Consider the following 26,033-nt stretch of genomic DNA (forward strand, 5'->3'; position numbering starts at 1 on the left):
GTGTCCTCACTCCCTGTAACTTCACCCACTCCCTCACTTACCTTGCACAGACCGATGATCGGAGGTAGGCACGGCATGTCTCGGATGGAGTGCGGGTGTTGCAAGATGGTGATTGGTTGCTGAGACCGCCCTTCATCCTAGCAGCCAATCACCTGCTTGTTAACCTTCGGCAGCTCCGCCCTCCATCCAGAACTGTCCCGCCTGTGAGGATTACAGAGACGGCAGGGGGAAGAAAAGACTGCTAAATGGCGGTACCACGGCGAGCCGCATAGGAGAGTGAGGCGGTCTGCATTTGGCCCGAGGTCCGCCATTTAGTGATGCCCGTTAACAATATAAATTGTCCCGCCCAGGGCATCCGTCCCTTCTGCCCACACCTTGTACCGGCTCTGAGTGTACCCCAAGGTTCAGTGTTGGGACCCGTACTTTTTAATACTTTTCTAAATGATATAGGGTCTGAGATTAAAAGTAATATTCCTGTCTTTGCAGATGACACTAAGCTATGCAGGAATAACATCCTTACAGGAGGTCTCCAATTTACAAGCCGAACTCAATGCACTGTCTAATTGGGCAACTAAGTGGCAAATGATGTTTAATGTTGATAAATGTAAAGTTATGCACTTGAGGGCTAATAATATGCATGCGTCATACATACTATGGGGAGTACAACTGGGGGAATCCTTAGTGGTGAAGGATCTGGGGGTTTTGGTAGATCACAAGCTGCAGTTTCCAAAGTGAGCAACGTACTTTCTTGTATTAAGAGAGGTATGGACTCCAGAGAGAGAGATATCATTTTGCCCCTGTAAAAATCATTAGTAAGACCACATCTGGAATATGCAGTTCAGTTTTGGACACCAGTTCTCCAAAGGGATATCGGGGAACTGGAGAAAGTGCAGAGACAGGCAACCAAACTAATAAGAGGCATGGAGGAGCTCAACTATGAGGAAAGATTAAAGGAACTGAATCTATTCTCTCTTGAGAAGAGGAGATTAAGGGGGGTATTTCATCAATATGTCTAAATACATAAGTGGTCCATATAGTGAACTTGGTGTTGAGTTATTCACTTTGAGGTCATCACAGAGGATAAGGGGACACTCTTTGTGTGTAGAGGAAAAAGGATTTTATCTCCAAATACGGAAAGGTTTCTTCACAGTAAGAGCTGTGAAAATGTGGACTAGATTCCCTCCAGAGGTGGTTCTGGCCAGCTCAGCTTTAAAAAAGGCCTGAATTCTTTCCTAAATGTACATAATATAACTGGGTACTAACCTTTATAAGTAAAGTTGATCCAGGGAAAATCCAATTGCCTCTGGCGGGATCAGGAAGGAATTTTTTCCCCTGCTGTAGCAAATTGGAGCATGCTTTGCTTGGGGTTTTTTGCCTTCCTTTGAATCAACTGTGGGTGAAGGATTGTGTATATGGGATTGTATTTTTTTTTCTGGTTAAACTAGATGGACTTATGTTTTTTTTTCAACCTGACTAACTATGTAACTTTTGTCATTCCAACCTTTTAAAAATGTCTGTATCACTCCCTGCTATCCCTAGACAGGAATGTAGCAGAGTTTACACTATGGTAGTGTCTTCAGAGAGGCAGGGTTCATACATTTCTTCTAGAAGAAGATTCTAGAAAGCATTTAGAGATTCAGATTAAGGATTTTTAAATATTTTGTAATAAAAAAAAGTGCAAAAATATTTACAAAAAAGTGCTACAAAAACAGGCAACAGTAAAAAAGAGGTTTCAAAAGTGGAAACAATATTTAAAGCTAAAGTTTAGCTATTTTTTTCTCTACCTCATTAGTCACATTACTTATCTGTAATGAAGGATGTCCAACATTGTGCAGTCTGTTGCAGGGATGCCCCATCCACTACCTGTCTCTGACTTTCCGTCACTGTATGTAACAGGATCTCTGAATGAATGAAGAGTCATGTGACTCATGAGACTTTCCCCCATTCATACATCTTGTTACATGCAGTGTAACCAATAAAATAACTTTTCTCAGTGGAAGAGGGCAGGAGGATTTTCTTTAGTGCAGCTCAGCTTGAAGACCTAAAGCAGTTACACCCCCCCTATCCTCCCCAGGCTGCGCTGGAAGTTCAAAGACAGGAAGAGGATGGAGCATTCCTGCAATGAAGATTTTTACTGAATCTAGTAGCCTGCACAGTGTGGGACATCCTTCATTACAGGTAAGATAAACAACAAAATAAGTGTAGCGCTTTAGACAAAAGTCAGATACAAAGTCTATGAGTCAACAGTTCAAAATGCTTATATCAAGGGGAAAAAAATCAGTGTGGGAGAAAACTTTTTTCTTAAAGTTCTCTGAAGCAGATCACATCACGGGTGTAAACCATAAGGAGAAGTAGCCCACACACCACCACTGAAAGTGAAAAGGCTTACCGGACTAGATGGACTCAACAAGACGTACGCCAGGTGAAGTCAGATAGGCTTGGGTGGTGCTGGGCTGTAGATGGTCCAAAGGGGCAATGTTGGTGGAGTGGCTACCACGAAGCTGTTTTCCCTGGATGGTGCCGAACCAAAAGAGGTGAGATGAAATGCACGTGGATCATATCCCTCGGACCGACGTTGGAACCTCTTTCCAAAGATCTAAGTATACATGTGCACTCCTGAAAAATTTGTTAGTTTTTGTTTCCTTAGTTTTCTGTTTTTTTTCGGAAATTCGGAAATCGGAAAATCCCCTTCAGTTAATTGCATAGATGTTCAAATGCCGCACGAAATTTTAGGTCAAGAAGTCAGACTATCTTATATAACCCCTTCCCGCCGAGCATACGCAATTTGCATACTGGGCTTTCAGGGGTTATAACGGGATGATGCCTGCAGCTGCAGGCATCATCCCTGTACTGTTTTTTAGAGTCGGCGATCGGCTTTCCAGGTATAACAACTGATACGGCTAAAAGCCGCTCGGCTGTTATACTGGAGGAGCGGGAGGGGATGTTCCCTCCTCCCGCCACCTCCAGCCGCTCTTACCGGGCCTCCTGTTCCACTGGGAGGCCCGATCACCAATGCGCCACCTCCGGCGGCTAGGGACAGACTGGAACAAAGCTGTAAGGGGCTTCGTTCCAGTCTCCTAATTGTAAACACGGAAGCAACGTCATGACGTCACTTCCTGTTTACTTGGCTGCCAATGGCGCCTGTTTTAAAAAAATATACAGTATTCAGAATCGGCGAAAATGGCGATCTGAATACTTTGAAGTGCAGTTAGACCCCCAATCCCTCCATAAAGAGTACCTGTCACCACCTATTACCGTCACAAGGGATGTTTACATTCCTTGCGACAGCAATAAAAGTGATCAATTTACTTTTTTTTTTTAAACACAATTGATTAATATTAAAATAAATAAAATAAATAAGAAAAAACATTTTTTTTAAGCATCCCCGTCCCCACGAGCTCGCGCAGCAAAGAAAATGCATACGGAAGCCGCGCCCACATATGTAAACGGTGTTCAAATCACACATGTGAGGTACCGTGTGACATAAAATATTGCAACACTCGCCATTTTATTCTCTAGATTCTCTGCTAAAAAATATATATATAATGTTTGGGGGCTCTAAGTAATTTTCTAGCAAAAAATAAGGATTTTAACTTGTAAATACCAAATGTCAAAAATAGGCTTAGTCATGAAAGGGATAATGTCTGCTTCCTTGAAAATCAAACTTTCTGGTATGGCTGGCCAGTCCCTGAACTGTTGCCCTTGCCTCCCAGTTTGCAGGTGTCTCCTTTGCCTAGCTGGCTGCAAAGAAGGCACCCACATGTGCGTGTTCCAGGCCAGGGCTGTGTGCATTCATTAGACAGCATAGTGCCTGGCAAGACAAGCCCTCATCCTCTCCACTCCACTCCTGACAAACAGCTGCATGAGCTAATCACTTCCCTACCCTTACCTTTCCCCTCCAACTAGGAGGTTTAAATGAACAGCATGGATTGTGTAGGACTCAACAACACAAGAATGATAAAGCCTACTACACAGGGGCTGAATGTCGGGCAGCATCGGCCAGTTCAATAGAAACCAGCCAACATTCGGCCTGTATGTACTGCAGCCGGTGCGGCTTCTGTCGATGGGGCATGAACGAAAAAAGATCTGTTGATCAGCTCCCATCCATCGCTCTCAGACAATTGCTGAGAGAGCTAACCGGAGTATTCTGGCGGGGGGTCATCCCCCTCTCAGAACACAATAGCACAGCAGGAGAGATCGCTGTACTAATGTTGGATAGTACAGTGACTCCTCCTGAGCTGTCAGTTTTTTTTTTCGTTCAGCCCTGCTGGGTTGAGCAAAAAAAACTACTAGTGTATACTAGGCTTTAGGGACCATATCCAAGAATGTGCTGATTAAAAATAATATCATTAGTAGTTACCAACTTGAATTTATGAAGAACTGTGCTTGCCAGACCAACCTTTTAGCTTTCTGTGAGGAGGTAAGCTGTAATTTGGATATAGGAAGGCCTGTGGATGTAGCGTATTTAGAATTAGCTAAGGTGTTTGATACAGTAACTCAAAAATGATTAATCTACAAATTAAGGTCTTTTGACATTGGTGACATGGTATGTACCTAGATAGGATATTGGTTGCAGGAGCATGTCCAGAGGGTGGGGGCTAAAGGCATATTTTCTGAATGGTCTGGAGTTGTGAGGGATGTACCCCAGGTCTCTGTCCTGGGACCAACTAAGTTTAATTTGTTCATAAAGATTATAAAAGTTGGGGGGCGTGGCCGGATGTGATCGGGGCAGCACGCGTCTCTGAGGAGCTCCAGAGATCCTGATCTAATTTCTCCGATTTAGAGTGAAATTTCCTACTTTAAAGTACTACCAATTTCTGGGGGAAGGTGAGCGGACTCTGAGCATGCATTCCTCGACATCCAGAAAGTCACAGAAGCCGCTGCAGGACCAACGCCAAACACGCTCAGCGAAGGAGACGGTGAAAGACTCCGCCCCCGCCATCTTGCTTGCAAGGGAGCCTGAGAAGCGCGCTAAACACAGGATGGCAAACATGGCGCCGACCGGGAGCCCGAAGGAACCGCATGCTGATCAGGAGGCTGTGGAAGATCAAATGCTGGCAGGGCTGGTGCAAGGATTATTGACACCCTAGGCGAAACCTCATTTTGCCGCCCCCCCCCCTGGCTCCACCCCTGACTCCACTCATAAATGCGATCTTACCAACACTCATAAAAGCAACCTTACCAGCACCCATAAATGTGACTTTACCAACACCCATAAATGTGACTTTACCAGCACCCATAAATGTGACCTTACCAGCACCCATAAATGCGACCTTACCAGCACCCATAAATACGACCTTACCAGCACCCATAAATGTGACCTTACCAGCACACATAAATGTGACCTTACCAGCACACATAAATGTGACCTTACCAGCACCCATAAATGCGACCTTACCAACACTCATAAATGCGACCTTACCAGCACCTATAAATGCAACCTTACCAACACTCATAAATGCTACCTTACCAGCACCCATAAATGCGACCTTACCGCACCCATAAATGCGACCTTACCAGCACCCATAAATGCGACCTTACCAACACTCATAAATGCAACCTTACCAGCACCCATAAATGCGACCTTACCAGCACCCATAAATGCGACCTTACCAGCACCCATAAATGTGACCTTACCAGCACACATAAATGTGACCTTACCAGCACCCATAAATGCGACCTTACCAACACTCATAAATGCGACCTTACCAGCACCTATAAATGCAACTTTACCAACACTCATAAATGCGACCTTACCAGCACCCATAAATGCGACCTTACCAGCACCCATAAATGCGACCTTACCAGCACCCATAAATGCGACCTTACCAACACTCATAAATGCAACCTTACCAGCATCCATAAATGCGACCTTACCAGCACCCATAAATGCGACCTTACCAGCACCCATAAATGCGACCTTACCAGCACCCATAAATGCGACCTTACCAGCACACATAAATGTGACCTTACCAGCACCCATAAATGCGACCTTACTAACACTCATAAATGCGACCTTACCAGCACCTATAAATGCAACCTTACCAACACTCATAAATGCGACCTTACCAGCACCCATAAATGCGACCTTACCAGCACCCATAAATGCGACCTTACCAGCACCCATAAATGCGACCTTAACAACACTCATAAATGCAACCTTACCATCACCCATAAATGCGACCTTACCAGCACCCATAAATGCGACCTTACCAGCACCCATAAATGCAAATATGTATAAGTGGGGTAATGGCGCTCCCTGACGAGTAAAAGGGCAGGTGAGTAATATAGGGTTCCAATAATAATTGGAATCAATATACGAACTTTTCGGCGAGTAACCCCGCCTAAATGAGTTGCATGAATAAATAAATGCCAAACAGCCACGGAATAACAAAACTCCCTCACCGTATGTGAATATGCAAAATAAAAAAAGTTTGACAGTTAATTAGTGATAGTGTTGGTAGAACTGCCTACCTTTAAACATAATCTATGTGGGTGCATACTCCGTGAATGGTGCTTAATCGAGTAATTCCCTCATAAGCGTGTGCACACTCCAAACATATATAGTACTAAATCTGTGCCTAAAACAGGTGTTGATACCTCAAACCGTAGGTACCAATAAACCATAAAATATCTATAAATGTATGTTACTTGAACACCCAGGCATACATTAGGCTTCCGCCAAATCTCCAACATGTGCATAAACAAAGTGCATATAAGCAAAAACATATAAACACATATAAACCTTATTTAATATTTTAACCACTTAAAAAGTGTAAATGAGCAATCCTGCAAATTTTAACCAGTCCATTAAATCTTAACCAGTCCGTAATTATGAAGAAAATCTTGCAATGAATAAGTAACCCAGGAAAAACTGATGAAAATAACTTTCGATAGTGACTTGAGTGTGTTCAAAACGTCCTTGGTGACTTAGTGCTCCCCCTCAAGGATCCCCACTCACCAGATCCATTCACCCCAAAGGGGTATTTCGCATAGAACGGTATTCCTTGCGATTTCCCTGCCGGCGTGGTGGATGGATCTCCCAGGAAGGTCCTCAGCATACATAGGATAATGGCTCTCAGTCACTCATATAAAAAGACAGAGGAATAGTGGACTCCCATAGTGTAGTAGTAAAAAACATATGTTTATTCCAACGTAAAACACTACCAATTAAAAAACTATAGTCCAGGTCAGCTGGCTATAGTAGTATGCAGCATAAAACTTAATTAGAAAAATATTATATAAACATAGGCCTGAGCAGAGCCTAAACAGTGCTTAGCATAGCCGCTCTCATAGTTAAAAAATCCGGGAATTTTTTAACTATGAGAGCGGCTATGCTAAGCACTGTTTAGGCTCTGCTCAGGCCTATGTTTATATAATATTTTTCTAATTAAGTTTTATGCTGCATACTACTATAGCCAGCTGACCTGGACTATAGTTTTTTAATTGGTAGTGTTTTACGTTGGAATAAACATATGTTTTTTTACTACTACACTATGGGAGTCCACTATTCCTCTGTCTTTTTATATGAGTGACTGAGAGCCATTATCCTATGTATGCTGAGGACCTTCCTGGGAGATCCATCCACCACGCCGGCAGGGAGATCGCAAGGAATACCGTTCTATGCGAAATACCCCTTTGGGGTGAATGGATCTGGTGAGTGGGGATCCTTGAGGGGGAGCACTAAGTCACCAAGGACGTTTTGAACACACTCAAGTCACTATCGAAAGTTATTTTCATCAGTTTTTCCTGGGTTACTTATTCATTGCAAGATTTTCTTCATAATTACGGACTGGTTAAGATTTAATGGACTGGTTAAAATTTGCAGGATTGCTCATTTACACTTTTTAAGTGGTTAAAATATTAAATAAGGTTTATATGTGTTTATATGTTTTTGCTTATATGCACTTTGTTTATGCACATGTTGGAGATTTGGCGGAAGCCTAATGTATGCCTGGGTGTTCAAGTAACATACATTTATAGATATTTTATGGTTTATTGGTACCTACGGTTTGAGGTATCAACACCTGTTTTAGGCACAGATTTAGTACTATATATGTTTGGAGTGTGCACACGCTTATGAGGGAATTACTCGATTAAGCACCATTCACGGAGTATGCACCCACATAGATTATGTTTAAAGGTAGGCAGTTCTACCAACACTATCACTAATTAACTGTCAAACTTTTTTTATTTTGCATATTCACATACGGTGAGGGAGTTTTGTTATTCCGTGGCTGTTTGGCATTTATTTATTCATGCAACTCATTTAGGCGGGGTTACTCGCTGAAAAGTTCGTATATTGATTCCAATTATTATTGGAACCCTATATTACTCACCTGCCCTTTTACTCGTCAGGGAGCGCCATTACCCCACTTATACATATTTACATATACCCGAAACAGCTTGGGGAGTTTCTTTAGGGGGGCTGCATACCTCGCAATTGTCCTAAGCGCAGTCATTATACTTTATTTACCCATAAATGCAACCTTACCAGCCGCCATAAATGCAACCTTACTGGGGGGACCCCTTGGTACACACAAATCAGAGAGGATGAGAATCTCAGTGACAGTGAAAACTTTTACTCACAGGTGACGGTCTTACTGTGACTGGAGCTCTCCTCTGCAGCTCTCTGCATCCAATGACCCTGTCGCTGCCAGTGTGAGGAACTAACAAATTTAAACACTGCCCACCTCCGTGAGTTCAGGCAGGCTCCATCTGTCACCAAGCCCAGAGCGCCGCCAGTGACTACACTCTGACCCTTGCCGTAGTTCAGGACAGACCAGGTCAGGTGGGAGAGCAATCTGAGTCTTCACGACGGGGGGCGGGGCGGCAGCGGAGGAATCGTGCGGTGGAAGGAAGAGAGGAAGAGGAAGAGAGAGCGGCCTCCATGGGGGGGATCATGCGGCGCCGATGTACGTACACAGCACTGGGCATTAGAGACGGTGACCACGTGCGGTGGTACACAGGTCACAGTCACACTCACTGCTAGTGGCACTGTAATGATCAGGGGCGCGCAGCTGTGCAGGGGATGTTTCCTTGCCCTTCCTTTATAATGGATACTGTTCGCCGCTGCTGTACCAGCGCCTCTGAAACTGTATGGAGGGACTCGAGAGAAGAGCGGCTGCCTGCTGAGTTAGTTGCTGAGGGAGGGAGGGAGTAGGATCACCAGCGGCCGGGCGCCCTAAGCAGCAGTGCGCCCTAGGCGGCTGCCTAGTCTGCCTAGTGGTAGCACCAGCCCTGAATGCTGACGATGGACGCGGAAGCTATAACCGGTCCAATCCTAGAAGCCATAAATCAGAGTAAGTCAGAACTCATGGGGCGCATAGACCACTTATCATCAGAGTGCACCTTGATAAGACATGACCTGGATAAAATAAGGGGCAGGCTCACCACTGTGGAGGACAGAGTCTCGGGGGTGGAGGACACTTCTCACACAAAAGGCCTACATCTAGCTGAACTCCAAGATCTGGTAAAATCCCTGCAATACAGGGCAGATGACGCTGAAGACCGTCAAAGGAGAAACAATATTAGGGTAGTGGGTCTGCCAGAAGGTGCTGAGGGAGAAAAGCCTACCCATTTTGCTGAGACCCTGTTTAAAAAATTGCTTTCCCTGGAAGATTTACCCCCCACCTATGTGGTGGAGAGAGCTCACAGAGTCCCTACAGGACGTAGAACCCCTGGTGCATATCCCAGACCTTTCCTGGTACGCTTCTTGAACTACAGAGACAGGGATATGATCCTTGCAAAATCAAGAAGAATCCCTGACTTGAAATATGAGAACACGCGCCTTATGTTGTTTCCGGATTTTTCAGCTGCCACGCAGCAGAGGCGCCGCTCGTTCAATGATGTACGCAGGAGACTCCGGGAGAAAGAGGTGCAATACAGTATGTTATACCCGACCAAACTACGAGTACAGTATAAGGGCACAGTAAAGTTCTTTGAAAATCCTATGGAGGCATGCGAATGGATGCATAAGGAACTGGCTTAAACTCCTGGAACGGATGTTTGGATCGAATCCTCAAGTAAGAAGATGTTATTTCTCTATCTTTTCTAAAAGTTACACCAGTTGGTACGGGTTAATTCTGTTTCTAACCACCCAGGCCCTGCAATAATCAACCTGGACATTGGTTTGGCCGGTGAATTGTTGTTAAATGACGGACTTAGGGTCAAACACACGCCAGCACAGATGTCATTACTACATGCCACTAAAGAACGAACACAGTGTAAGAACAACACCTGACCTGGATAACCTGGTTGATGCAATGAAGTCCATGGGCAGGAACACTTCAACTAACATACGGCTGAGTCTGCTACCTGAACTGGCTAACATCACGGCCTAACTGGATTAGGAACCAACATTTCAAGCACTTTATCGCCTGGCTTCCATTAAAATAGTCGTCCGACCTTATGGGAAGATTAACAAATGTTTCTTGACTCTGTTGATAATTGTAGGAACACGAGCGGAAGAGGACTAACACTCCATTAAAGTCACTGGAAATTTGCAGGGTAACAGAGGAATTACTAGTCCTGAGCCTTTTTCTTTTTTTTCTTTTTTGCCACTTCCTTTTATCTTACTGCTCAGGAGTCTCCCTCCCTTACCACAGTGCTCTTTGTTTTTCATTTTTTCCTTTTTAATTTTTTTTGGTAATACTAGTACTACGATTGGTGCATATCAATAGCATCTCTGGAATTTCACTTACCGGTATGTACGGAGCATAGGACAACAGAGACTATCACTCAGAAAGTCTGCCGAACTTTGACCAATGCAGTTGGAACTCTCCATCAAGATTAGTTCGTGTTTTAGGGGAAAAGCTACATGCCGGAACTTTTTGTTTTTTTTATTTTTTGTTTTCTGGTTCTCCCTTTTTTTCCAGGGGACTTTTTTTTGATGTTTCTGGTATAATAGCAGGGGGGGGAAAGTCACTTGTCACGGCTCACAAAACTGAGGGTAACGTAATAACCTTTAATGTAGAAAGTTTAATAAGATGTATGGTGATTAAGAAATATGAGAAGCTAATCTTAAATTACTTCAGAAATAACAACAATGGCGGATAAATTAAAAATGGTGTCTTGGAATGTCAGAGGCATGAACAATAAATTTAAAAGGGCCTCAATATTCCATTACCTAAAAAAGTCTAAACCACACATAATTCTCTTGCAGGAAACGCACTTGGATGGTAATAGGATCATGTCCCTGCGTAAACCATGGATACAGAGAGCTTTACACTCAACGTATTCTACCTTTTCCAGAGGAGTGTCCATGTTAATAAGCAAATTAATCTCATGTACTATACACAGGGTCATTACTGATCCAGGGGGAAGGTTTGTGGCGGTTGTAATAACCATATATCATTGTCAAATCCTGTTGGTAAATGTATACATACCCCCTCCATTTCAAGGTCAGCTATTATTTGATATGCTAACTAATTTAGCCCAATACCTTCATCTTCCAGCCCTTTTTTTGGGAGATTTTAACGCTATTTTGGATGCGGCCTTGGACTCCTTCAATTTAAGCAGAGGAAGCTCGGCTGACCTGAATGGATGGGCTTCTGTGGCTGGGATGGTTGAGCTTTGGAGATGGAAACATCCAACAGTAAGGGAATACTCCCATATATCACTGTCACATGAGTCATCGGCCAGGATTGATCTGGCTTTTGGTAACGCTCGATCTCTACAATATATAAGCGAAGTGGAATATATGGCGGGTGGACTGTCAGATCACAATCCTCTATCCCTAACTTTATCTTTTGCAGCGGGTCCTACAAAGAGAGGGTGGCGACTTTCGCCCAGTTGGTTGCAACATGAACAGGTTGGGACTCAACTGGCGGAAGCGATAAAAACCTACTGGTCTACAAACACTGACTCAATGGAGCCACCAGTAGTATGGGACGCCTTCAAGGCGGTAATAAGAGGAGAATGCATCTCAGCCATCAAGACAGCTAGAGTAAACGATAATGAAACTTTAAATACATTGAAGCAGAAAGAGAGGGAGTGTGCGAAAAAGCAGACAGAGGCCCCCACAAAAGCAGCATATGAGGCTCATCTGGAGATTTGTCATTACATATCAAAGGGCTGACACGTACAGAATTAACTAGAAATTCGCACACGATATTCGCTGAGGGCGACAAAAATGGGAAGCTTTTGGCAATGCTAGTAGCGGATTACCACCCAGTGACACACATACCAACTATAAGAGACAAGGGGGGATCACTGGTCACTGACCCGACTTTGATTATGCAGGAATTCTTTGATTTCTTTTCTACACTATATACCCCAATGCCGCAAAAAGATTCAGCAGAACTTGACTTGCTGTTCTCTAAATTGAATATACCAAGACTAACTATAGAAGACAGCAATTCATTAGATGCCAAAATAACAGTTAAAGAGGTTCAAAAGGCAATATTTGCATTCCCCCCAAACAAAGCCCCGGGTCCTGATGGCCTTCCGGCTGACTTTTATAAGGCGCATGTGGATCAGCTGGCCGAGAGATTTAACTGGTTAATTGAACATAGCTCTGAAAACTCTTCCCTACCAGTTTCCATGCTTGAGGCCTACATGATCCTCCTGCCCAAACCAGGGAAAGACCCGACAGAATGTGCATCGTACCGCCCCATAGCATTACTGAATTCAGACCTCAAAATTCTAACTAAAATACTGGCTTCTAGACTAGCCCTAGTCATTCAAACGGTGGTAAACATAGATCAGACCGGGTTCATGCCAGGAAAGTCGACCGATACAAACCTCAGAAGACTTCACACCCACATACAACTTCCATGGACAGATACTGATACCAGTATAGTAGTATCTATAGATATAGAAAAAGCCTTCGATACGGTAGATTGGGTGTTTATGTCCAAGGTCCTGGAGGCAATGGGTTTTGGGGCACAATTTAGAGGATGGATTTCCATGCTGTATAGGAACCCAAAGGTGGCTATTAGGATGGGATCGAGGATATCGGACTTCTTTGCGGTGGGCAGGGGCACAAGACAAGGATGCCCGCTGTCGCCTTTCTTGTTTGCCCTGGTTATGGAGCCCCTGGCCATCGCACTGAGAACCTCTAGAGAGGTGCAGGCAATCAGAGTGGGTACAATTCAAGAAACACTTGCTTTATACGCGGACGACATGCTCCTGTTTCTAAGTGACCCCGTCGCCTCGTTAGAGGCAGTACTAAAGATTCTAAATGAATTTGGTGAGTTCTCTGGGTTGAAAGTAAATTGGAGCAAGTCATCTATATTACCACTAGACACCAAAGCTAGGGAAAAAGCAAACTCAGGAATGCCTTTGCAATGGGTAACATCACTAAAGTACCTGGGGGTGAAAATTACAACAAATATACAGGACTACATCCCCTTAAATTTACTTCCCCTTTTGACCCTTCTTAAACAAAAAGTGCTTTCTTGGAGTAAATTACCCCTTTCGCTTACAGGTAGAATCAGCCTGCTTAAGATGAAGTTTCTACCGGTACTACTTTATTTCATACGTCACTGCCCAGTTTGGATACCCAAATCATACTTCAAACAAATTGAAGGAATTATAGGATCTTTCCTCTGGGCCCCTAAGCCCCCTAGGATAGGAACTAAAGTATTGCAAGAACCTTGTGATCAGGGAGGAATGGCGCTACCGGACTGGCACAAATACTATCTGGCAGGCCAGATGGTGTTTGCCCGGAGATGGTTGGTGGCGGATGACAGGGACTCTGCCACTGTACTTGAAGCGGCACATCTGGGAGCTTACGAAAGCCTGAGATTGGCACTGTTTCGTGGTACAAAATCTGACCTTCCCTTGACCATAACTATGAAAGCTACTATTAAGGCCTGGGAAATGGCGGTAAGGTTAGTATCACCTAGTTATGAAGGACCGTCCCCATCGACCCCAATCTGGATGAATAAAACTTTACCCCATTTTTATAACTTACCTGAACCAGGGATCTGGGCGGTCAAGGGCGTAAAAACATTAAAAGATATCACAACATTTGGGGAACTTATGACTTTCTCTCAGTTACAGTCAAGACATGAATTGCCCAACTCATACTTATTTCGCTTCTTCCAGATTAGGCATGCATTTAAAAACCAATTTAGAGAGCTGAGGGTGGCGTCTCTGCCTTCCGCACTTGAATCTTTACTGTCAGCAGAGGATTTGAGTAAGGTCCTCTCGGTGACGTATAAAGAATTCTTTAAATTAACACCAAAAGCAGTATCAAAATGCCGAACCAAATGGGAAATGGAAGTTCCAGAACTGCAGGGGGAGGACTGGGATGACCTTTGGAACCAACCGTTCAGACATCTAGTATCAGCCAGAGACAGACTAATACAATTTAAATTCTTGCATAGAAGCTACTATACCCCAGCCAGGCTGGCCAAGATCTATGGTGGAGCATCGGCTGAATGCTGGAGATGCTCGGCATCCCCGGCCGGTGCGGAACATATTTTTTGGCTATGTTCACATATACAAAGTTTCTGGAAAGAGATTGTAACATGCATATCAGATCTCATATCGGTACCTATACCATTGACTATTAGGGTGTGTCTTTTGGGTCTGGTGGAAGAGGTGGTTCCGAAACGAGCCATGAGAACGCTACTCACTATTTTATTGTTTTATGGAAAAAAAGCCATTCTGCTTAAATGGAAAAATGCTCAAGCTCCTGACATAAACTTTTGGAAAAACCTGGTAAACTCAATGCTACCCCATTATAAATATACATACGAAGCAAGGGGATGTATCAAAAAATTTGATAAAATATGGAAAGTATGGTACGATTCAAACACCACAGTGGGTTAACTAAAAATGACACAGTAGTCAGTAAGAACAATGAATAGGTAATGTGAATGTCATGAGGGTATAGATATAGATAGTTTGGCAGATACAGATAGGCAGTAATATGACATAAAAACTACAGATTGTTATTTTTATAACCCTGTATACATGATCACCAAAAACATGGTTTAAGAAATATTGAAGGATGACTAGATACATATGGCATGCATCTGAAAATATGCTTTGTGAGCTGTGACAAGGGGGGGGGGGGTAAGTAGTTATGGGGAGATGTTATATGGGCCTTGTACGGCCAAAGGATGTACTGGGAATTTTGCTATGTTGGCAGATTCTCAGTAATTGTATGTCAAAAAATTTGTTCAATAAAAAGAAATTAAAAAAAAAAAAAAAATATATAAAAGTTGGAATAGATGGTTTAATATCAGTGTCTGATGGTGATACACAGCTTAGCAGGGCAATAACTTCACAACAATATATAGCATCTTTACAAGAAGACCTAGTTAAAATAGAGGGGTGGGTACTGGGCAGCTATATGGCAGATGAGGTTCAATGTAGGCAAATGCAAAGAAATGCACTTGGCAACTAAAAAATTGCATGCAATTTAAACACTAGGAGGAGAACCTCTAAGGGAGTAAAGAATGGAAAAGGATTTGGGGGTCCTAGTAGATGACAGACTTAGCAATTGCATGCAATGCCAATCTGCAGCAAACAGGCTAGCAGACTATTAGCATGCAAAATGTATTTACTCCAGAGATAAAACTATAATTCCATCATTCTACAAAACCCTGGTCCGGCCACATCATGTGTTTCCCATCCAGTTCTGGTCATCAATCTTCAAGAAGGATGTGCTTGAACTGGAGAGAATCCAGAGAGGGGCAACAAAGTTAATAAGGGGACTGGAGGACCTCAGTTATGAGGAACTACAAAAATTAAACTTATTCTTCCTGGAGAAAGGGTGCTTAAAGTGTAAATAAACCCAGGACCCTGCATTCACTATATCTGGTCTCCCACGGTACACAGAACATGGAAATGCAATTTTTTTAGTAAATATAAACTGCCAAATACCTTTTCTCATCATCAGTTAGAGCAGTCTTGTGACTTCTATGAGTGTCTGGTTAAAGCTTGTAGGAGGAATTTTCAATCTCCCATGATTATCCTATGAGAAAGCAGGACCCCTGACCCTCTGTCTGGACAGTGCTGAATGTCCCTCTGCTGATCACATGCACTTTCCTAAGGAAAAAAAAACTTTCTGGCATTACACACCAAACTGAGCATGGGCAGCCTGTCCCCTGGCTCTTTAAATATCAAGAAATATATTGGAGTCAGTGGAAGAAGGTGATAATCAGAGGAGACAGCCTTTTTACACAATGCAGAGGAATAACCCCTTAGGTTCCACGGTGAACATAACAAGCATGCTTTACGGCATATACAGACTGATTTTACTGTTACTGAGTTTATGTAACGCTTTCGGAGTGGGTATGATAGCAATATACAAATCCTTGAATGGTAAACTCTAGCAATAGGAGGAACATTTTTTTTCCAAACAAATTTTATGGAAAATAATTTTTTTTGTTTACAAACATTGCAAGAAAAAAACATAGATATGGTGTAAGGAGTCAATATAGGCGATATTACATGAATAACGAGACATGAATCATTAAGGCTTGGTTCACACCTAAGATGGATCCATCTCACAGCAGGGGTCTGGTGCGTGCTGGTTCACCATTTCAGGTCCGATTTCAGACCAAATTTTGGACTGAATTCGCATCTGAAAAGGACCAAAAGACACACCGGACCTCAGCGGAACTCCGTCGGAAAGACCTTTGGAGTCTATTCTGACGGAAAGTCCGGTCGTGTGTACATGGCATAAGTATTCCTTAGTAATACCAATGGTAAAACAAGAACTGTGAGTTGCTAGTGCAACTCACAGCTCTACCTTTGCTGCACCCAATAAAAAGGTGCTGAAATGTTGTACAATGCCCAGCAGACACATTCTTAATGCTAACTATTCTGGGTACATCTATATTTCCACTTGACAAGGTTTCACAATTTGAAAATCAGTATATTATTTAGCAGAATGAAATTATGATTTGTTAGATGCAAAATATGACAAGTCTATGATGTGTCTACCTCCTAGGTCAGGGGTGCCCAACCTTTTGAAGAGCGAGAGCCACTTAAGCAATTTAACTGGTCATGGGCCACAATGAGCGGGTGGATGACAGGTCTGTGCTCACTCTGCATATGCAGACCGGACACGGACACAGTCTGCTCTACTGTATAGGCCCTCTGATCCGATCCTCCCAGGCAGAGGGGGATGGATCACCTTCTGTTTTTTTTTTTTTTTATCGGATCAGAGTAGAGGTAGGTGGCAACATAGAGGTGAATGGAGATCCGTTTGGGTCCACCTGTAAAAACGAAAAGGCGGACCCGATCGGAACAATCACGTGAAAGAGGCCTAAGGCTGCTTTCACACTGATGCGTTGCTGTTTACTAGGGATGAGCTTCGAGTTCGAGTCGAACTCATGTTCGACTCAAACATGGGCTGTTCGCAAGTTCGGCGAACAGCGAACAATTTGGGGTGTTCGCGGCAAATTCGAATGCCGCGGAACACCCTTTAAAAGTCTATGGTAGAAATCAAGTGCTAATTTTAAAGGCTTATATGCATGGTATTGTCATAAAAAGTGTTTGGGGACCCGGGTCCTGCCCCAGGGGACATGTATCAATGCAAAAAAAAGTTTTAAAAACGGCCGTTTTTTCGGGAGCAGTGATTTTAATAATGCTTAAAGTGAAACAATAAAAGTATAATATCCCTTTAAATTTGGTAGCTGGGGGGGGTGTCTATAGTATGCCTGTAAAGGGGCGCATGTTTCCCGTGTTTAGAACAGTCTGACAGCAAAATGACATTTCAAAGCAAAAAAAGTCATTTAAAACTACTCGCGTAGTTTTGACAGGGCCTCATCAGATGTCTTTTGAAGACTCTGGGTTAATTTGAAGTTCTACTAAACCCAGGACCCTGCATTTTTTATAGCTGGTCTCCCACAGTACAGAGAGCATGGAAATGCAATTATTTTAGTAAATATAAACTGCTAAAAACATTTTCTCATCAGCAATATATATAGCAGCCTTCTGACTTCTATCAGTGTCTGGCTGAGCACTGGTTAAAGCTTGTAGGGGGAGTTTTCATTCTTTTCTGACTGTCCTATGAGTCTGCATGAGCCCTGACGTTCTGTCTGGACAGTGTTGATTGGCCCTGTGCTGATCACATGCACATGCAAAAAACCTCTCTAGCAATACACACCAAACTGAGCATGTACAGAGTGCCTCCAAGGCTCTGTTCTATTAGCAGATGGATTAGGGACAGTTAAAGAAGGGGAGGGTCAGAAAAGACAGGATCAAACTGCCTTTTTACACAATGCAGAGGATTAACCCCTTACGTTCTGTAGTGAATATAACAAGCATGCTTTATTGCAGATACAGACTGATTTTACTGTTGTGGGTTTAGTAACACTTTAGGTTTATGATAGCCTGCATTCCTTCTAATGCCACGTACACACGGTCGGACTTTTCGACCGGACTTGTCTGACGGAGGCCGACGGACCAAATCTGGTGAACAATCCGATCGTGTGTGGGCTTCACCAGACCTTCTGTAGACTTTTCCAGTCGCAAATCTGATGGACTTTAGATTTGGAACATGCTTCAAATCTTTACGTCGTAACTCCGCCGGACCCAGAAATCCGCTCATCTGTATGCTAGTCCGACGGACAAAAAAACGATGCTAGGGCAGCTATTGGCTACTGGCTATCAACTTCCTTATTTTAGTCCAGTGTACTTCATCACGTACGAATCCGTCGGACTTTGGTGTGATCGTGTGTAGGCAAGTCCGGTCGTTAGAAAGTTCATTGAAAGTCCGCCAAAAGTCCATCGAAAGTCTGTCGAAAGTCTGTCGGACGGGCTGTCGGACTTTTGTAGCTGAAAAGTCCAACCGTGTGTACGCGGCATAAGTTTACTGTTTTTGTCAAATGTACTGACTTAGTTTATTGCTTAACACAGACAGAAGGTTTTCATCTGACCATGATGTTACCGACTTTGGAACACATACACCATCTTCATTTACAAGATGTGTTTACTTTGACTTTGAACCTAGTGACTAGACATGTGCATTCGTTTTCGTCCAAATGCATTTTCGTCCGAATTTCAGGTATTTTCGTTATCGTTTTAACAAAGGATAACGAAAGTGCAGAATCCGAAAAACGAAAGATCCGACATAAAAAATGCTTTATTTTCGTTTTCATGACAACAGTTCGATATAGATAGGAGATTCAATATGATGCTGACGATAACAATCTGTGTCCATCGAACCTGTGGTTAAATGTGCCTAACCTTAGCTCTATTAGTCCAAGATTATTCGACATAGAGAGAAAAGATTCGACATAGAGAGAAAAGATTCAACATAGAGAGAAAAGATCGCTGCTGGAATTGGGTGGGGGAAGTAAAATAAAAATAATGATAATGATGAATGTTATTGGCTGATTGTAACCAAAGAGGAGGAGCAGTAAAATAGCTAGAACTAAGTACACACGTACAGCCAACTTACTTTCACTTACGATTGCTAGCAGAGAGAGACACACACACTGAATCATTTCAGAAGAACTTGAATTATTTATCAATTGAGCATAAGCACAGCAGTAGAACAATAGTGAAGCAACCTACAGTTCAACTTAACTTTTTCATAATAATCTGCTGCTATTGTGTTAGTGTTGTGAACTTGATAGTGATACTAGTGTTGCTAGTGTTGTGATAGCCTCAGAGGCTGCCTGTGTTGTTGGGGGGGGAATTAATTATTATAGATTCTATATTATAGATTGAGATTCTATATAGATTCTATATACCCTATCTTGTTACCTGTCCGATCAGTGATCACTATCACCAGTCCATTTTCTGTTTAAACTATATACATTCAACATGAATGAAGAAGATTCGACAAAGCAGCGAAACATTCGACAGACACCATAAGCCTTCAATGACAGATTCGACCTTAATTCATTTCGATTTTCGGACGAATGCAATTTTTAACGAAAAACTAAATAAATAAAAACGAATTTCGGGAGTAACTAAATAAATTTATTTTTTGGACGAAAACGAAATTCCGAAACAAAATATTTCAGTGTGCACATGTCTAATAGTGACATGGTCACTTTTATGCAAGCTTTCACAGACATTTTTAGCTGCAAGCACTGCGGAGTAGTTCATCCTCAAAACACTCAACCAGCAAAACACTTTTACTTTCACATACCTCCCAACTGTCCCTGATTCAACGGGACCATCCCGTAATTTGATCCATGTCCCGGCGAATCAGGGCTGAGTCCAGGAATGCAAAGGGCTTGTGTGGGGCATCTTGGTTCCCGCACGCCATGAGCAACACTTTGCATTGCAGCCAGCATCTCTTACCCGACTGCTTCTGACACACACACACAGACAGTCAGTGCACTACAGAGCAGAGTGAACTGAACATGCCCCTCCTCCTCCTGCTGCTGCTGTTGTTGTGATCAGGGCTGGGACAAAGGGTGCGGCGGGAGGGACACTTGTCCTGGGTGCAGTCTTTTGAGGATGGAGGGGGGTGCCACATTGTGGGGTGCGCTTACATACAGGAAACTTAGCCAGTGTCCCGACTGCCAGAGGTATGGATAGAGCGAGCTTCCTCCTCCCACCACCAGAGTGTCCTAAGCAAATGCCATGACTCTGTCCTTGCCGCCCCAGCCACTGAAGTAGAATAGTAAAGTATCGAACCAGGCAGAAATTCAGCAATGCGGGTTTATTAACAGCTGATAACATACAGGTTTATGTTCAAAGTATTACAAGATACAGGTCTAATTTATACAGTTTCTTACAATGCAAGCATATTAGATATAAATATTCCTATCCTCTAACCAAATTTAAACAATTGTGATTTGTTCTCACCTTGAACCAGAATGGGTCTTTTCTGCCAATTCTTGGGAACCTGTCACCTGATAGGGACCAGCCGATCGACCAGTGGTCTGGTCCTCTCACAGAGTTCTGAGTTCCAGCTCGACCAAGTTTGTGAGGGAAATTCACCTGAGACCACATTCTGGAAACAAGTCAAGAAGTCTTCTCTGACTCGTACGAGGAGACAAGTTAGGACAGATACTTGCCCATTGGTTCTGACCTCTATGACCCGTGCAATAGGGCAGCATACACAGAGTTCAGCCTTATGAGCTCCTTGTCTGTCTAACAATTGTAGAGCTTGCATTTATATACCCTTTTACAAGTCTTATCTTAACATCTCTCTTACATATGATTGGTCGCTAAGATCTACGTCAATGTAACTAACCATAAATCTGACACCTATTCTACAACCAGATAAACTTAATTATTCCCAAAATTCCTATATGTTCATTAAAGTGATTTATAACTGGTTTTGTCCAATTAAAAACACCTGTATAGCGACAGTCTGGCACCCAGCTGTGTTATCAAAATTTCCTTATCTTGATAAGATTTAACTAAGTTCAAGAATTACAGATTTATGACATTTGGGAAAATGAACTTTCAATAACCCCACCAGATGTGTTATATGTTTCACTATATGTATGTATTTTAACAGTTTTAATGAGAGCACAAGCAGAACTTTGTTTGACCCTGTCAAACTTAATTTAATGTACTGTACATAACTTTAATTATTTCTAAACCACCTGTTTTCTTATCTTTATCTGTCTGATTTATATGCATTTCAGACTTCAGACAATTCTATATAACTTGAATCTATTCTAATGAACTTTCACCCAGTAGACTATCTTAATACATTTTCGAGAACACCTGTGTACAAGTACTTGTCATAAAGCAGAGGTCATTTAAAGTTCAACACTTAAAAATGAAGACTTTCTAAATCTGGAAAACACAGTATACATTATAAAAGATTAATAATTGTTGCTTTACTTATTGAATAATAATATTGATAAAACCACTACTATATAATAATATGAATAATAATAATAATAATAATAATAATCAATAAAATATATACAAATCAATATATATAATTTGAAATACATTGGCTAATATGAGATTCTACAACATTTCCCCTCTGTTGAGGCTTTACACAAGCCTCACAGCAATTACAGTACAGATCACCCACCATGCCCTTCAGAGACCCCATGCACCGACACTTATCACAAATTGTCCAAAAAATAAAAACAAATCAGTCCAAAAAATAAAAATAAATAAATAAATCAGTCCAATCAAAAACACTGCATCTTCTTCTGTAGCTGCAAAGTCCTTCTCCATATGTGGCACGGAAAACATAGTTGTCAGTCTCTGTGGCAAGAATGATCAAAAAGCCACTAACTTCTTGCAACAGGCAACAGTTACTCAGCAACATCACATCAAGGATAACAGGGAAGAGAAACAATCCCTTTAGCTAGTGAATGAAAGCCAAGTATGTGGTTCCAGGGAGCATTCAGCAGACTCAGTCCCATAGGGCTCTGCCTTTTCCTGCATAGGTCTTTTCAGCTTAGCCAAGTGCTTGATGTTTTTTGGAGAGATCTCCTTCTTCACCATCATTTGCTGCTCCAGTATCATAGTACAAGCTGCTTTGGATGCTGTAAGACACAAGTTCAGTGCATACCTGTTCTGCAAAGGTACAAGTCTCAGATGTTCCTTTATTGCATGAAATCCTTCCTTTGTAGCAATTAACATTTGTAACAAGTTGCATCATGTCTTCTGCGATCACCCGATATTTGTCTGGATATAAAATACACTTCAAAATTATAGTTTATAAAAAATAAAAATAATAGTCAGTGTCAGGATACAATAGGTCTCTGGCAAGCACTTCAGGGCAACCTACAAAGCAATGGCTCCTACACTCTCATTTTATTTAATAACTTAATTTAGTGTGTTCCTTTTACTTCTACAACATCCGCTAAAATAATATACATGTATCTATATAGTTTTATCATAATACAATACTCTTAGAATATTAATAATAATTATCAGTATAAATCCCTTGAAGTACATGTTTTCAGTACAAAGTATTTTATATAAACTATTCTTTTACATTTCCCAACCTATACTATTTCCCATACAATAATTGTAAATTCTTATAATTTCTTAACCTTGACTCCACCTTTCAGTCACTATTACCCTGGTCATGTCATACCATCAATATAGTCAGTCCAGATATTTCATTAGTTTTAATTTTGTAGTCTTCCCACAAAATTTGCTAAACCCAAAACCATTTCACTTTTTGTCCATCCCTGCACATACTATACTGCAGAATATTATACAATAACAGTCAGCATGGGTCTCCTCTGTCAGTCACTGCTATGCTGTCTAAGTCAGTAGCCTACCTCTCCTATGTCTTAAAACATGAATTATAAAACAAAATCATGACAAATATCATAACATATCCTATAAAGCATCAATAGCATACAGTCTTTAGCGATAATGTCATACTCATTACATTACACCTCCCCACTTTTTTTTTTTTTTTTTCAAAAAATGATAAAACTATTTGTTTATAATGAGTGAACATTTACTCAAAGTGGAACTCTACTCACAAAAATGTGATAAAATAAGGTTCATTAGCAAGAAAAATACATTCCACATTAATTATTATGCTACCATTTTACTGAAGCCCAGAACCTTTGAGCAGCAGTAGAATTTCAGGCTGTCAGCAGACTGGCCTCTAGATTCTATTCATTGCAAAAAATAGAGCACAACTGAGCCTGTGTAGAGCAGGGTGGAACAGTGGATTTTAAACAGTATAGGCACTTATTTTTTACTGTGCTTCATAGCTATACCTGCAAAAGGGGTCAGCCTCAAGTAACCCAGCAGGAATTAATTTTCTGACCAAAGTTCCACTTTAAGGTGTTCACAATAATAATACTTATAACATATATAACAAACAAAACAACAGTAAGTCTCTACATACAAAGTATCACATATAAATAATTAGCATTGTCCATTACTGAAATACTTCCAATGTCTTTGTCTGCAACAGTCTCTTGTATGTATCCCACTTGCATTTATGTGAATAACATTCATGCTAATCTCACTCAGACTTTGACTACTATAGAAACTGAAAATGTCACTGTCACAAATGTGGATTTAAATGGACACTTGAATTGTGAATTCTTCCACTTCCTTTTATGATCTTTAATGTACTTGTAGTCATCAAGAGTTACTGACATACATTCCTTTAGTGGCTTTGACTGGAACAAGAGATCACATCTAAAACAAGGATCTGTTTAGAAACAAAACTACACCAATTTGGTTAATTATTTTAAACACATGAACATTTTATCTCCCACTGTACAGCATGAAGCAACTATCATTTGCCTCTCCTGAGCTTAGTGACAAATCTATCCAAAGTTTCATATGGCCCAGTAAATTGTATTTAATTTGGTCTACAATAGCCCATACAACCTATCCACCAATGAATATGAGTGTGGACACAAGTTTCTATCGTCTATGCCAAGCATAGAGCAGAATGGAACTGATTTTTCATAAAATTGGGTACAATTATCTGATATCAGTGCTGTATACACTCCAATCCTGGGAAAAATTTTCCACATCAGACACTTAGCTGTTGTCTCGTACATTTGCATGACCATTTGAAAAACTTTGATTTACTTTAAAAAGGAGCAGACATTTATTAAAGTATATCTATATCTACAGCTTTGTTCTTTCATTGTGATATAGTCTATATTCAGGCACACAAAATAGACTTTGTAGAACTACATTTTGTAAAACTACATTGTGATTGTTCATAATTAAAAAGAAATCAAGATAAAAAAATTACATGGTCACTTGCACAGTCTGTTAAATCTAAAGAGGTTAAGAAAATGTGCATTACTACGTCCCTTCCTTAAGAATAATTATATACAAATGTTATTGTTAATTAGATCATATTAATGCAGAGTGACCCTAATCCAAAAACTGACTTTGCCACCTGTAGTAGCATAACTAGGAACTTGAATAATAAAAAAAACCAAAAGGAGTGAAATTTTACAAAGTATAACTTTACATATAAAAACGTGCTGGCTTCTCCTGGAATAAAGAAACACATTATTTATTTAGGCAAACTAATCAACCTGATGATTACTAAATATTGTAATCAGGTAGGACAAAATAAGTTATAGTCAATACCAATAAGGGACCTTGCTCACCAGAGCTTACAAGCTAAGATTAAAAATTAAGACTCTAATTATCTAATTCACCCCCCTGTATGTGCTACATATACACATATAATAAGATGGTAGCACTGTTACCAAGCATAACTCTTCACTATTCTTTTTAGAAAATAATAAACAAATATAAATTTGGAGTTCCCTTGTAAATAAATAAATCCCATTACTATCTTTGTGATCACTACTAAGTAGGCAAATATATAAAGATGACAGTATACATAATACTGTACAATAAGATAGGGACATGACAAAATAAACAACAAAAGCTACAAGGGAGAATAAGCACCCTACTTACAAGAGTGATACACTAAAAATAAAATGCACCTTGCACTACTGCAGTCCATAATATAAAAGACAGAATACCTATTATTAGCTACAGTTTATATTCTAATAAAAAATCAACAAATGTTTAAGGATAAGAACGTATTCTGAGATTTTATTTTATTTATTTATTTTTATGGTCAGCTCATCCAGTGTCTGTCTAAAGGCACCAGACATAACTCCCCTAAATGTGCCTCTTTCATCTTAGTACAGAGTATTGAGATGACCTGTCACAAAGGTGATTTAATGTAGTTGTTGCACATACGTGCAAACAGCTATTTCTAAAATGGTGACTATACTTTTCTGTTCTCCTACACTCATACTGAAAGAAATACATTATCTTGCTTAACATGTAAAACCTACAACTGTAAAATGTTTTTAAGCATGACATTAATTACATTAGCAACATTGAATTTATCTACAGATATTTTCCTTCCAGAAGCAGTATGCTGGATACAAAAAAATATGGGAGAACTTTGTGTCGTAAATTACTTAAAACAAACAACTTTCTTTTTTCTACAGTTTAAATAACTTCTAACTCCCTCAACTCATTCATGGCGCTATCTAGCTGAGGTACATTTTCAAAAGAATATAAAAAACATTAATGAATTGTGCCTTCCACACACACACTCACTGCCAATAACATTTAGAACTTTGACGCTAAAGTCAATCAGTCACCATAGATGTATCAATCCCTAGCCTCTACACGAAAGACACATACAATCATTCACATAG

This window comes from Aquarana catesbeiana, linkage group LG02, assembly GCF_042186555.1.
Source record: "Aquarana catesbeiana isolate 2022-GZ linkage group LG02, ASM4218655v1, whole genome shotgun sequence".
In the NCBI taxonomy this organism is placed as follows: Eukaryota; Metazoa; Chordata; class Amphibia; order Anura; family Ranidae; genus Aquarana; species Aquarana catesbeiana.